Below are 13348 nucleotides of genomic sequence, written 5' to 3' on the forward strand. Positions count from 1 at the left end.
TAAATATGTGTCTATGGCTGGTTGAGCTCGTGCACGAATGCCCTCTGCATGGGTGCTCAGCTTCCTGGAGACCAGCCAGCTCCAGCTCAAAAGCATGTTTGTGAAGCCCAGCCCAGATCACTCAGCCTCGGCATATAGCTTATTAGCTTGGGCACAGTGTCACCACAGCAAGGTCACAAGGGTTTTCAGTTCAGTGCTGGCTAGAGGCCCATTAGATTGGTGTGCAGGCAAAGGGAGCTCCTGTGTACTTTCTGTAGCTCCTTTAGCCACATCCCATAAGAGCTTATGAGGATAAGCAGTAACACAGAGGTTAGGAAAAATTAACATAATGCTCTGGGGCTCTTTTGAACATAACTAGTTTTATTAACCAAGCTTGTATATTACTTGTAGACTGTGTCATTCATATACTTTTAAAGACCATGGAAAGGGAGGTTAAAGGCTTTTAGTTTAAGGCAGGCTAACACACACTGAAAATGCTGCTATGCCAGCCTTTTCCTGTGCAGGGCTTGCAAGTACACCTGTCCTGCAGGTCGGCTTTACCCACTCACAGCTCTCTGGCTGCTCACTCAGCTGCAGTGGGGGCTGCCCCTACAGATGTCACTGTGCCTGGCTGCTCCTCCCCATGGCCTCCTGCTGCAAGCAGGAGATCTCTGCAGCCCCATGGAGAACTGCACTGGTGGACCACCTGGCTAAACCCTAAAATCTTTTATTTCCCTGTAGCTGGCATTCAGCTGAGCAGCTTCCAAGTTCCAGCCCCTCTGTGTGGCCACCAGAGCGATGGCACAGGCATGAGGGGGAAAGTGGCTGTGGGCTGGGAGAAGGGGGTGAAGCCACTCATTCTGCTGCAGCCCCGAATTTCACTGCTTGTACAGCCATCCCTGCACACTGCCTACCTCTCTTGGAGTATGCCTGTATGGCTGAACATCAAATTACACTTCTCCTGAAGCACATCATAGCCCAGTTGTTGTGGGCACTGCTTCTGAGTTCCAATCTGGCTTGCAGTGGGATCTAAGTTTAAGTGTCACTACAGTTTTTCCTGATAATATCTGTGTGGTGTTTTTTTTTTTTTGTTTAGTTTTTGGGGTTTTCTTGGTGTTTTTGTTTCCCCTCTTGTATATATACTTAGTTTTATGAAACAGATGTGTTGGGGTTTTTTTGCCTGATGTTACTTTTTCTGAAGTCCTGAAAGCTGTATTAGGCCCATCATAGGAACTGAACTTTGAGTACATGGTATTGAGAATGAAGTCTTTCATAAGGAAATGACCTTGATAATTCCCAGATGTAGAAACAGGGACAATTTGGACCTTTTTCAGATCATCTTAAAAAATTAAAAAGTGGACTGTATCAGAGAATCAAGACCTGTTTTAAGACATGTCTTTTAAGACATGTTTTTGCAGAAGAGAGTAGAAGACTGCCTAATGGGAAGCAGCTCCACATTTTGCTGCTTTCATGCATTATCAGTGCCTTTTCTGAATGCCCTATGCTTTGACAAATACTGATCGGTGGAAGTTGAAGATGAGGAAGTATAAAATAATTTGATTTTATTTTGATGGATGATCTGTCAAAAGTAGGCACAGCCTTAATGACAAACTGTAGTCGTGGTATCTTTGTTGTTGGGAAATAAAGTTTATACTCCAGTGTAAGATAATATGCTGAACATACTTTGACAGGCATTTTAGGCACTGTGTATGGTTACTGTCACAGTTATGCTGTGGAATAGTATTTAGTTCTTCAGTAAGAAGTACCCCTTGAGGAAGAGAGGTGAAGCAAGACTAGAATTCACATTGTTTTAAGTGACACATTTTTCTATAAATAGAATGCCTATTAAAATGAAAAAATAGAGCACCTATTAAATCTGCCATGGATTTCAGTGGCAACTGAAGTGGGTCATAGGTCTGCATAGAAACTCAAAAAAGTAATGAAATGTTAGCATGGAAGTGCCTGCACCATGCCCCAGATTCTTTGTCAGGTTTTGTACTGCTCTTTTTCCACATAGATTTGAGTTCCTGCCGTGACTCTTCATCTACTAGTGTTCGTATTCATAATGTGTTTCAAAAAAGGTATGATTAGCCTTGTGTTCTGAATATTGGCTTGTCTCTGGGGGTAACATTTTTCAGCTCTTATTATTTATGTCTTACCCAGAAGCACAGGAGTTGCATAGTAACCATCCTCATTGACAAGAAGGTTGCATTATATCACTGTGGCATAGTGAGAGAGACACACTTGAGTTCTGTCAAATTATGTTTACAACTTTTGAATTACCAAGATTATTTTTGATGCCAGTACAGCGTAGGCGTGCCAAGGAGAGATGGAGGATTTGTGCCTACACCTACATCAGTGGAGGGGCAGTGGGATTAACAGCTGACCACAATAACCAACGTACTGAATAAATAAAGAGCCAGATGCTGGCACACACCAATACCAGATTTTCAGCATTTTTCATGGGTTACAGTCTGTTACAGATATCTTTTACAAAGCAAGGCTTGATGTCCAAGTTTGTACAGTCTGGTTTTGCTGCTCACTTCGGTGACATTTATCATTACATCTGGATCAATGAATCATCCATAAGTATTTTGTGTTGCAACCAGATGCATGGATTCTGTTTCTTGTACATACAGCCCACAAGCAAGCTAAAATGGATTAAGGGCTGAAACAGCGATGTATTCTCCCCTGTATAAGAATGTTGCATTTTGGTTAAGACTACTAGAAGTCATGAAAGCCTGTTAAAAAATCTGAAAATACTCTAGCTTCTATAGAGTTTTTAAAATTTACGCAGTACTGGTGATTACATACAGATGTGACTACTGTGGTAGCTTAGTTGAAAAGAGCTATTTATAATCAAAGTAATATATGTCTAAAATTTCAGATTGCCAAAAGGCCTCAAAAGAAAAATCAGTATTTCTGAAATATTGCCTAGGTTATAGTATTGTAAACCTAAAGACAAGAGCAACATTACATACTGCCATGAAAGTGTAAAACCATATGGCTTGGCATGGCATATCATTGATTCCACTCATCATCATCAGTTATAATAGTTATTATATTTTTAAAATCAGCTGTTCTTGTCTGCATCTAACCAACTGTGCAACAGGACTACATCACAGAGCAAATTCCTTCTATGAGTGATCAGTCCATTTATGCCAGTAAATGAGATTTTATTGTCCCTATCTTTTTTCTTTTTGTGTGAACAAATGGAAGTTCTCAATTTTCTTTTATCTCTACTGAATAACAGAGACATACTGACATGAAATACATTGGTAGGAGAAAAATAAATAAAGCAACCTATCTTGAGTGCTGTTGTATCTAGATATGAACACAAATATATGACAAATATATGGAGTCTATTTCAGTCATACCTGATGCCACTGGCAGAATTTTAGCAAAGGAAATTGGAAATTTTGTGAAATCTCCCACCCAGATCCTGAGCTTTAGGCTATATTCAACAGAGGAGCCAAGAGTCTTACAGAACACTCACCCTCTCATAAACCCTTGAAAACATTCATGAACACAAAAATATGAAATATTCCCTCATTCAGATTTTTCAGTTCACAACAAGTTTCCTTTGCTGCAATCAGTTTCCTGGTGATTTTTAATGACTCAGAAGTTGTGGATATTTTAGAAAAGCTCATTCGCAGGCCAGTTGTACGAGACATTCCAGTTGGTTTCTCTAACCATAGAAATGTGGTAGGATAGGTGAAAATGTAGAAAAGTAATGATGGAAACAAGTCAAAGGAAGCTCTCCTTTATGTTTGAAGATGCCATGAAGATGGTACACCTGCTTGGCAGTGTGTAGCCTGTTATTTGATGGCTTAGCTTAATTAAACTCTGAAATCTCTTGCATGCCTTTTTCAATTCCCTGTAATTTTTAATTTTGCCAAGCTCTGACAAGTGGCATTTTGCAGAGTTCACTGCAATGTAGGTTTTCTCTTTGCCCACAGAGGATCTAGGTTGTGTTCCCATGGCATTTACACAACTTCTGTTGATCTAGGAGCACTGTCTGAGTGTATTGCCTTGCAGTGTCAAGGCCTTCCCTCTAAACCAGCCCTCCACCTCCTGAGGCCAGTTGGGTTGAGAATGGGCAAGAGATTGGGAGGGACCACAAAGTGATCTCAGGGATGTTCCATTGTACCATATGGCATCATTGTTAGCAATAAAAACTGAGGGAAAACAGGAGGATGCAGGGACACTTCCACTCATGGCATTTGCTGTCCCAAACAGTCCTTATAGGTACCAAGGCCCTGGACATGTGCCTGGTGATGGGAAGTAGTGAGTAAATTCCTTTTCCTGCCTTGCTTCCAGATGCAGCTTTTGCTTTTCTTACTTGACAGACTTTGTCTCAATCCTGGTGCTTTTTCAACTTCTTTTTGTCCTCTCTGCTGCAGAGGAGGGGCACTGAGAGGGCAATTGGGTGGATGTCTGGCAGCCAGCTTTTGTCAGTGCACCATTGTCTTACCTAAGACTGTACTTTAAAATGAGACCAACATAACAAATCTCAGTAAACAGGTTTGGCACACTTCATTATACATCATATTCCTGATGTAGGTTCTCATACATTAGGGTTACTTTTATTCATTCAGAAGGTCATTACAAGACTAGGTTTGTTTCAATGTAAAGCCCATCCGCATAGCCTGCATTGACAAAGAAATGTTACTTTTTCAACAGAGTGGTTTGCAAAAAAAAAAAAAATTAGGGATTTGACATACATTTAAGGCTGTATCATTGTTCAGACTTTCCATCGAATGTGTCTTCACAGTGATTCAAAGGCTCAGGAGTTGTTAATCCAGTTGATAATCAGGATGGTTGCTCACTTCACTTCCAGCAGAAGAGATTATGTCAGTGTGAAATGCAGCTTCAGATGATATTTCCTGCAAAGGGAACTGTGAAATTATTGTATTTCCTATAGGAAGCTGTGAAAGTCCATGAGAAAGGCATGGGGAATCATACAGAAGGAAAAATTAATTTGATGTGAGTAAGACTGGCTTCTCTAGTTTGTTGAAGGGAGGACAATACGTGAGAAAGTGAGGTAAAATATCGGTGAATATTATGAATAAATGTAACTCTCCAGACTGTCCTTTGTTTGACAGAGCAGTCCTGATTCTCTCAACTATATACAATTACAATTAGCCATGTCCCAAACTCAGCACAGCTTGCTGAATAGGCTGTTTATATAAGATCTCTGTAGCAGACTTAGGAGTCATGGCATAGGAAATGAATGCTAGTATAAAAAAATCAAACAGATTTTCCCATAAGAAGTTGTAGCACTGCTTAAGTCTTGGAGTCAAAACCAGCTGTATAAAGATGAAAGAGTCATTTGCTGTTTCAAGCTACAGCCTGGAGAACTTCTGCAGGTGAATATGGTATTTGTGCACACTGCACAAAAGCAATTGCATCTGCTACATGATTGCATCTGCAGCAGGAAATCCTAACCCCATAGAAAGCAGTGGAAGCCTTGGCATGCATTTGACAGAATCATAACTTTATTAATCACTATGGCTAGCAGAAACTGGTGGAGCAAGGGAGTGTGATAGCTTTGAGAGCAGCCAACAGGGTATGAGTGCACACCCTTTAGCAGGGTGCCACAGACAGTGATACACAGTTGTTTCTTGTAACAATGACAGCAAGAAGCCTCCTGCTTTGGGATGAACAGGTGGTAAGACTTTGTAGCTCAATGTTTTGTGAGCCTCCAAATTGGAGCATGAAACCTTTGCCTGTAAAAAGCACATTTTGGAACATTTTCCCAGAGCTTATTAAGTATCAGAGCTGGATTTTTAGCTGGAAACTGACTTCTTGCTTAGAAGCATTCTTTGACATTTCTTGAGGAAATTTGTGATGAGAACATTTAAAAGCCAAAGCATTCAAGCGAGTGGCTTAACTTTTTTCCTGACTGAATGGTAATTCAAGCATGCAAAGACATGCTCCTGTCTACAGTCACAAATCTTCCTGTTCTGCTTTTATAGAACACCTTACACTGGGTACTGTGTGCAGCAATAGAGCTGATGTGTGTTATGATAATACAAATAGTAAATACAGGAATAATCAGCAGCACATGGGATTTTCACATGGCTTTTGCTGAGGAGTCTGTAGGAACATCACCACAGTGCAGCAGGCCACACAACAAGGGACAAGGGAGCAGTCAGGATGATTCTTATAATTGAAATTAAGTGTATGTTGTTTCAATTAATTGTTCCAATTAGTCTCTTTTCAGTTACACCTCTCTGTAACAGAGTCATCTGGGAAGCTCTGAGAAATTGAAAATGCCCTAATGGTCAGAATGCTCATCAATTAAAGAACTTTCTAATTAGCTCCCTGAGAAGAATTTATTGTAAGAATGAAAAAATTTATAGGTGGAATGTGTGAGAAGTTGTTTTTATTACAAGGCAAATTTTCTTCTCAGCAATAACATTATTTCTGTTGTCAAAAATAATTTAAAAAAACCCTTAGTAGAAAAGACGTGGAAACAGCTGGTTTGTTTTCTATGCACAAAGACTTGATCTTGTGAGCTTCTTCCACAATAGCTTAGTAGCAAACAACACAACAGCTCTAAATCACTGTTTTAGAAAACAAAAATCTGAAATAATCATGCGCATTCATACTATCAGAACTCCTTTTTATGAAATCAGATCATGAGGTACTCTCAGACTTTTGGTCAGTGAGATATTTCCTGACAAACAATGCTTTAAGATGGACAAGTTCTGGATCTGATTAAAATATTTTTCAAATTCATATATTTTTTAAAACGGAAAACTGAAATCTAGGATGCAGTTTCAAAAGTTTATTATCTTTTCTGCAGTTTTTATTTGCACTGGAAGTTCACACAGTATAGGGAGCAGTTGCTAGTATTTGTTTCCCCTGAGGCTGTAAATGTAAAAGGACAGAAAGCCCTGCCTTAAAGCCTGGCCCAACAGATGCTTTCTGCCACAGCCTGTAACCATCTCCATATCCAGGTGTATCATACTGCCTTGCTATGCTGAGATTCAAGGAGACCAGTTTTTCAAATAGAATTCTAAGTATGGCACACAGCCCACATCTTAATCCAGACCTCCAAAGCATGAACACTAAACAAAGGCCTTCAATTTGAGAGTTTATCCACAAATGGAGCTATTTTTGACTTTGTCTAGGGTTACTCTGTGTGTAAGTACAGCTTGTGAATGATTGTACCTTCCGACTTTCAGACAGGGGGCTGCCCATGAAGCTGTGGGATTTTTCTCTGCTTATTCTTCAGTAGGAATGCTGAGACAACTCTCCAGAGTTACTTAGTTGTGGTGTTTCTTCAGCTCTGGTGATCCAAAGAAATTTGTCACATAGAGGTGACAAAAATTAGGGAAATGTGCTATCTTATCTGTCTGCTTTATTATGTAGTATGAACAGATGGCACATGACACTTTCATCAGCTGTTTGCATGGTCATTAAAGATATTTTAGCAACGGGACTTAATGCAGGTTCTTACTCCTGCTGTCTCATTTCTGGTCTTAGCCTAAGAGAATGACTTCACTGTAATCACCACTGATTTGAGCACTGGATTTATTTCTCTATCTCTATATGTCTATATAGGCATATATATGTATTGATACACACACAAACACACACACACACATATATATATATACATATACACTTTAGTTAAATTATAAACCAGCTTCTATTGCAGTCTTTGCTTATGACTTCCACATCAAAAAATCTGTGGTTAACCAGAATGCTGAATGAAGTGAGGCTCATAATTTCTCAACCCTAAGCCTTGTTTATCAAAGCTTCCTGACTCTTTTGGAACATCTTAGTGAAAGTAAGTTAAACACCACCTGAAAAAGTCCATTTTTGCATCTGCCCAATTAATGATTTTTTGCCACAGCATTTAAGTGACATAAACTTTTTTTCCCTGGGTCTCAATACTGACAGTATGATTCATTTAATAACTAATCTCTGACATTGACACAGCAGGAGCCTTAAAATCAGCTTTTCCTAGACTATCTACTAAATGAAATATTTTTATAGGAAACTTCTGACATGTCTTCTTCAAAGACTTGTATCTTCTTATTCATTCAGTTGAAAAGAACTGAGCAGAAGAACCATAAAAGAAAAGAACCATAAAATGCTCAGAAGCTGTAATTACCTCCAGGCTGTGTCACATGGGTGAAGAGATTTTTGTAACCAGCAGTGATTTACACAGATATGTACCCCTTTTGCATTTCTGACAATTTACACCACTTTGGTGTGTTCTTGGAGGAGCAAGGAGGAGCATTGCATCAGAACAAAGCAGTGTTTGGCAAATGATAAACCGTGGCTTCTCAAAAGCCAGTCATGCATTTCTCTGTTTACAGAGTATTCCTGGAGTGACAGTACAATGGCCCTGTCCTTAAGCAGTGTGCAAGTTCACAATGGTCTCAGCTGCCAGACCATACATTCCTGCTGCCTCTTTTGTGCTGGCATTAGCAGCTACCCTGGCTGTGTTGTGAAAATGAAGCTTTTCTTTTTTTAGTGGGATAAATGTTATGCAACATAAGTGAGCACTCCATCCACATTGCTTTGGTTATACTGACTGTGAACCCACAACTGGTGGGATGGTGAGGAAAAAAAGAAATGTCTGCCAGTATTGGAAGCTCATATTTACAGTCTCTTTCTTCCTTGTTCTGCATGGGAAAGGACAACCAGCCAAAATTAAGTCAGTCAGAAAGGTACATAAATGGCCTTAGGTTATTAGGGCATACTGTTACTCTCTGCTCCTTCTCTGTTTCTAACACCTTCTCCATTGATTGAGTTGCCAGTGATTTGTGGGTTTCCTAACACCACTTCCCAAGTGTCCTTCTTCTCCATGTTCATTCTCTGCATATTGGCTCTTCTTTTTCCTAACATTGAGCTCCTTAAATTCCTACTCTCTCTGTATCTTCCATTTCTAGCTGATTCTACTGCATATAACAGGATTGTACAGACACCCTTTCCAGAGATGAAGGAACTCCACCATTTGCTTTTGTCAGTCAGCATGCCCTGGTAAAGAGTTTTGCACTACTGGACTTCAAAAATTTTGCTGTACTGGGTGTTGCAGAAGGATGAGTGAACTGTGTGGTGATAGTAATAAGAAACATGAGGAATTACATGCTTCACTGTAATTAATTGTGACAAAAATTGTCAGAGTACTGTTTCGACATACCTTAGTATATTTATTTATATTGGGATACTTCTATTTTTTACTCTTATAAGTACTAAGATCGTCTCATATATGGAAAGAATTAAGAGCTAGAAAACAAGATGCCTCTCAAAATAAATTTGGTTTGATCTAAACTCAGAGATACTTTCATTGGGCTGTTTTGAATGAATTGAGAAGTGCCTGCAGGAACTGAGCAGGACATGCCAAGCAGGATATGTTCTGGCTCAAATGGATATTAAAGACCCTATTAAAAGGGTCTTTAATATCCATTACTGAGATATTAAAGACCCTTTACAGACAACCCTTAGAAAACACAGCATCTTGGGACCATCAGATTAGACTAATTATGTAACTATATATGTACTCTTGAAGGCACTTTCTCCAGGTTTTTTTGTGGAAGAGCTCTTGTTAAAAAGAGAAGACACAAGTGAACACACTCTTTGTTTATCCATTGCTTGAGTATTGTATCATACAATTCCAGAAAACAGTGTATGAAAGATTATAAAATTCGTCAAATGACTGTAATGTACTTCAGTAGCCAGTAATGTCTCAGTGGGAGCCATAAGCCAAGGGTAAGAACATATTCTTTTATCAATAGTCTCAAGATATTCATCATTACAATGTGTCTAACTCTATGTCTAATATTGCCAGTCTCAGCTTAAAAAGAGAGGAGTTGACTTTTCCACCTCTGTTTCCAAGACAGAACTTTCAACAAATCCCTTTCTCTTGGCTCAAACCTTGCCTATCTCACATCAACTGTTGTTGCTATTATTATTACTACCACCATCATCATCATCATCACTAGCAAACAAAACTCCATCATGTCAATGAGCTATTTATGGCTGTTTTCACGAGGACTTTGTGACAGATGTTATGTGCAATGTGCTGCAGACTTTGTCTCAAATTGCTGTATCAAATATCCTTTTTTGTGGACCACTTACTAAGGATGCCAATGGTAGTAGAACAAAAATCAAAGACTACCTCTGTGTTTTGTAGGAGGGGTACCTGGATAGGCACTGGAAACTTTCTGAAAAGCAGTAGCTAAGTGCAAGCCTGTAAGGAAATGGTGCTAATAACACACATCACTTTCAGCACTGAAGAAAAGTGACATGAGATACAGCCTGCGTGTTTCTGAGTGGGGTAGGCTGTGAAATAATACTGTCTTCAAGCAATTCCAAACTATTCACCCCTAGATTCTCAGACCTGATCCTGAACTTCCTTGACCTGAAATGAGAGGAAACTCCAAAATCAGGAAAGCAACTACTGCTGTCATGCTTAACAGCTCATAATGAGGGTTGAGGACACTGTTCAAACAGCTCTCAAAGAAAAGCAGAGAGCTAACAACAGTGTAAAACAAACATCTTAGGCTTTATTATAATCTTCACCAAATCTTTGAAATATGGATTACAGAGTCTGTCTCTTGCACTGTACTTAATTAACTAAAACTAAAATACATTCCTCAGTTCTCTGTTTCTCAATTCACAGTGCTATGGAATTGGCCAGGAACTGATTAGAAAAATATCTTTCTCTTTTGACTGCAAAATTTTCATCTTCTAAGATGATGAACTTCAAGCCTTCAGTGTTAGGAGCTACTAGTAATTAACTTTTGGGAAGATTATTTAAAGTGTGTGGAAAAGGACAATGTGAAGACAGAAACTGAGCAGGCCTGCAGCCAAAGGCTGTGACGTTGCATTACCAGGACAGGATGCATGAATGCACCTGAATGATACAGAGCTGGCAGATGATGCTCCTGAGAGTGAAAAAGCATTTTAGGGCTTCTCTAAATCTTGCCAAGAATTAAGGATAACTCCACCATACTAGGTGGGGGAATAAAACAAGGAGGCATTTATCCTACTTCTCCTGTCCTCCTGGGTGTGCCAAGGAAATCACAGCTGCATATTGGTCTTTTCTGCTTAAGTGTACCCAAGCTGAGCTACAGATTAACAGATAAGTGTACTTGAGAGGAGAGTAAGACAGCAATTAAATTTATTAAAAAACTTTGAAAAGACACCTTTTAACTTCAAATCTTCATCTGGGGCACTTTTGATGTGATATACAATCTATTTTGTGATGGGCCAGTCTGTAAAAGCAGTCACAGACAATGATTAGTGCTAGTGTGAGCCAAATGTAGTTACTTGTTTTCCGTTTTGTAAGGTTTACATTACATAGGTAGCATGTAATGTAATTCTAACTGATAGGAAAAATTAAATCAGTAATTAATTAAGCACATCTCTGGAACAAATGGACTTATGGCTATTCCCAAAACATATGATACAAATTAGTGCTGATCAAGCCATAGTGTCTGCATTTACCTCATGTACTGGAGCTTCCAATCAATCAGGGCATGGCTCACTGCCCACACTATACAGCTTTTCCTGATAGCTATCTTCAAAGGATATCCAAAAACCTGCTGAGAATGCGGTCAAGTGTGACTGATGAACCTTACTAGATTCTTGCACTTTTAGGGACTTTGTGTTCAATTCTCTAGCTACAGACCTTAGGGATTCAAGGAATTTTGGAGACAGCAGTTTTTCTGGATCTGAGTCAGACAGGCTTCAGGGCCCATATTTTTAGGAGAAGCTACTCAGTGAACTTCTGTCTTCAGACTTAATTTTCCTTCCTGCACTGCTGTAAACAGAAGTGTTGTTTCCAGCTCTTTAAGCAGCCAGGATACTAAGCCCACTAGTTTATAATATTGCTGAGACCTCTCCAGCCACTTCGAATTTAAAGTACAGCTGACTGGTGAGGCTTGTTTGCTTAAGAGAAGTGACAATGGTAGTCACAACTGCTTCGTTGGGAAAAAATTGTAGCCTGCATAGAGGGATTTGATTCTGCTTAGGGAAGAACCTTTCTGATTTCAGTAACAAAAAGGAATATAGACGAAAAGAGTGACGAAATAAACAAAAGTGTAGGAATAGCCTCTGCTATGACTTAGCTTTTTACTTCTGTAAAGGCAGAGAGGTGGTGCTTATCACTTAGTTAAGGGTGTTTCCCCACAGCTAAATGAAGGTGCTGCGACAGTGTTCTGCTGGTTTATGTGTGCCAGATAGTTTAAGATAGCATAGATAGAAAAGAAAACAAAGCACGCCCAGTGGCTCACACTCTCCTGAGAGACAGCAGCTTGGACTTCAGCTGTTCAGGGAACTGGGCTGTGCATTCCCATCAAGCTGTAGCCCGCTGAGTTGCTTGCTAACTGTGTAAGCAACAGCACTAGTTAGCTCTAAATGTTCTTAATTTCCTTTGGGAATCAGATAACAGCATATCTGAGATTTTAATGTCCTTGTGGAGGGACTACTACTCAGCTACATCCATCAGGTTCTGCTTTGCCTCTTGTTTAGCCAAATTAATTTGTTAGGTAGACAATTTGTGAAATTGTTTTTGTTTGTTGGGTATTTGTGATTACACAAGAGGACATATACCTTAAAGTCTACTTCCTCTTTAATTAAATTGAAGGATTCAAATTGTTTATACTGAACTCCAAAGTGGTGGAAGAAACAGTAAATTCAGTGTGTTTCATGATTCTTGTTGAATCCCAAAAGCACAACTGTCTTCTTATAGTACTGTAGTATATGGTAGAGATAATTCATGCTATATATGTATAAAATATTGTAAAAGTCCAAAGTTATGTCTTTGACCATTCTGGCTGGGAGCAGTCTTATTTCTATGCAGTCAGTTCCCGGACAATGTTAAGATCATATCTGGTCTGTTTATGTATGAATGAAACCTTCCTGGGCCATGATTGCTGACTTCTCTGGAATGCATCTGCACCTGGGAAGATTGCATCTAATGAAACCTTCCTGGACCATGATTGCTGGAATGTATAAGCTACTCATGAGACCTGCACCTGGGAAGATGACATCTACCGTGCTCTAGAACTGGTGTCACTCTGCTACATGCGAGTACAGGCTCTGCCGAAGTGCTCATGCATCTGTCTGGACCCCTGGACCTACCTTTGTCTTTTCTTGCACATGTATGGATCCAGTTCTACACGTGAAGAGAAACAAAGAAACGTTCGGTCATCTCTGCCTCAGGCAGAATAAACTGTATATAAGCTGGCTGCTTGAAGCATTCGGGGTGAACCCCCGGGGAAACGCTGACACTTTGTCAGTCGGATCTCGGTTCACCCAGCGCCTGCACCCGGGGCTGACGCTGTCTTGGCTGTGGTGGTTCTTTTTCGAAATTCTATTTTTTGTTATCGATCTAATAAAT

This window comes from Agelaius phoeniceus, chromosome Z (assembly GCF_051311805.1).
Source record: "Agelaius phoeniceus isolate bAgePho1 chromosome Z, bAgePho1.hap1, whole genome shotgun sequence".
In the NCBI taxonomy this organism is placed as follows: Eukaryota; Metazoa; Chordata; class Aves; order Passeriformes; family Icteridae; genus Agelaius; species Agelaius phoeniceus.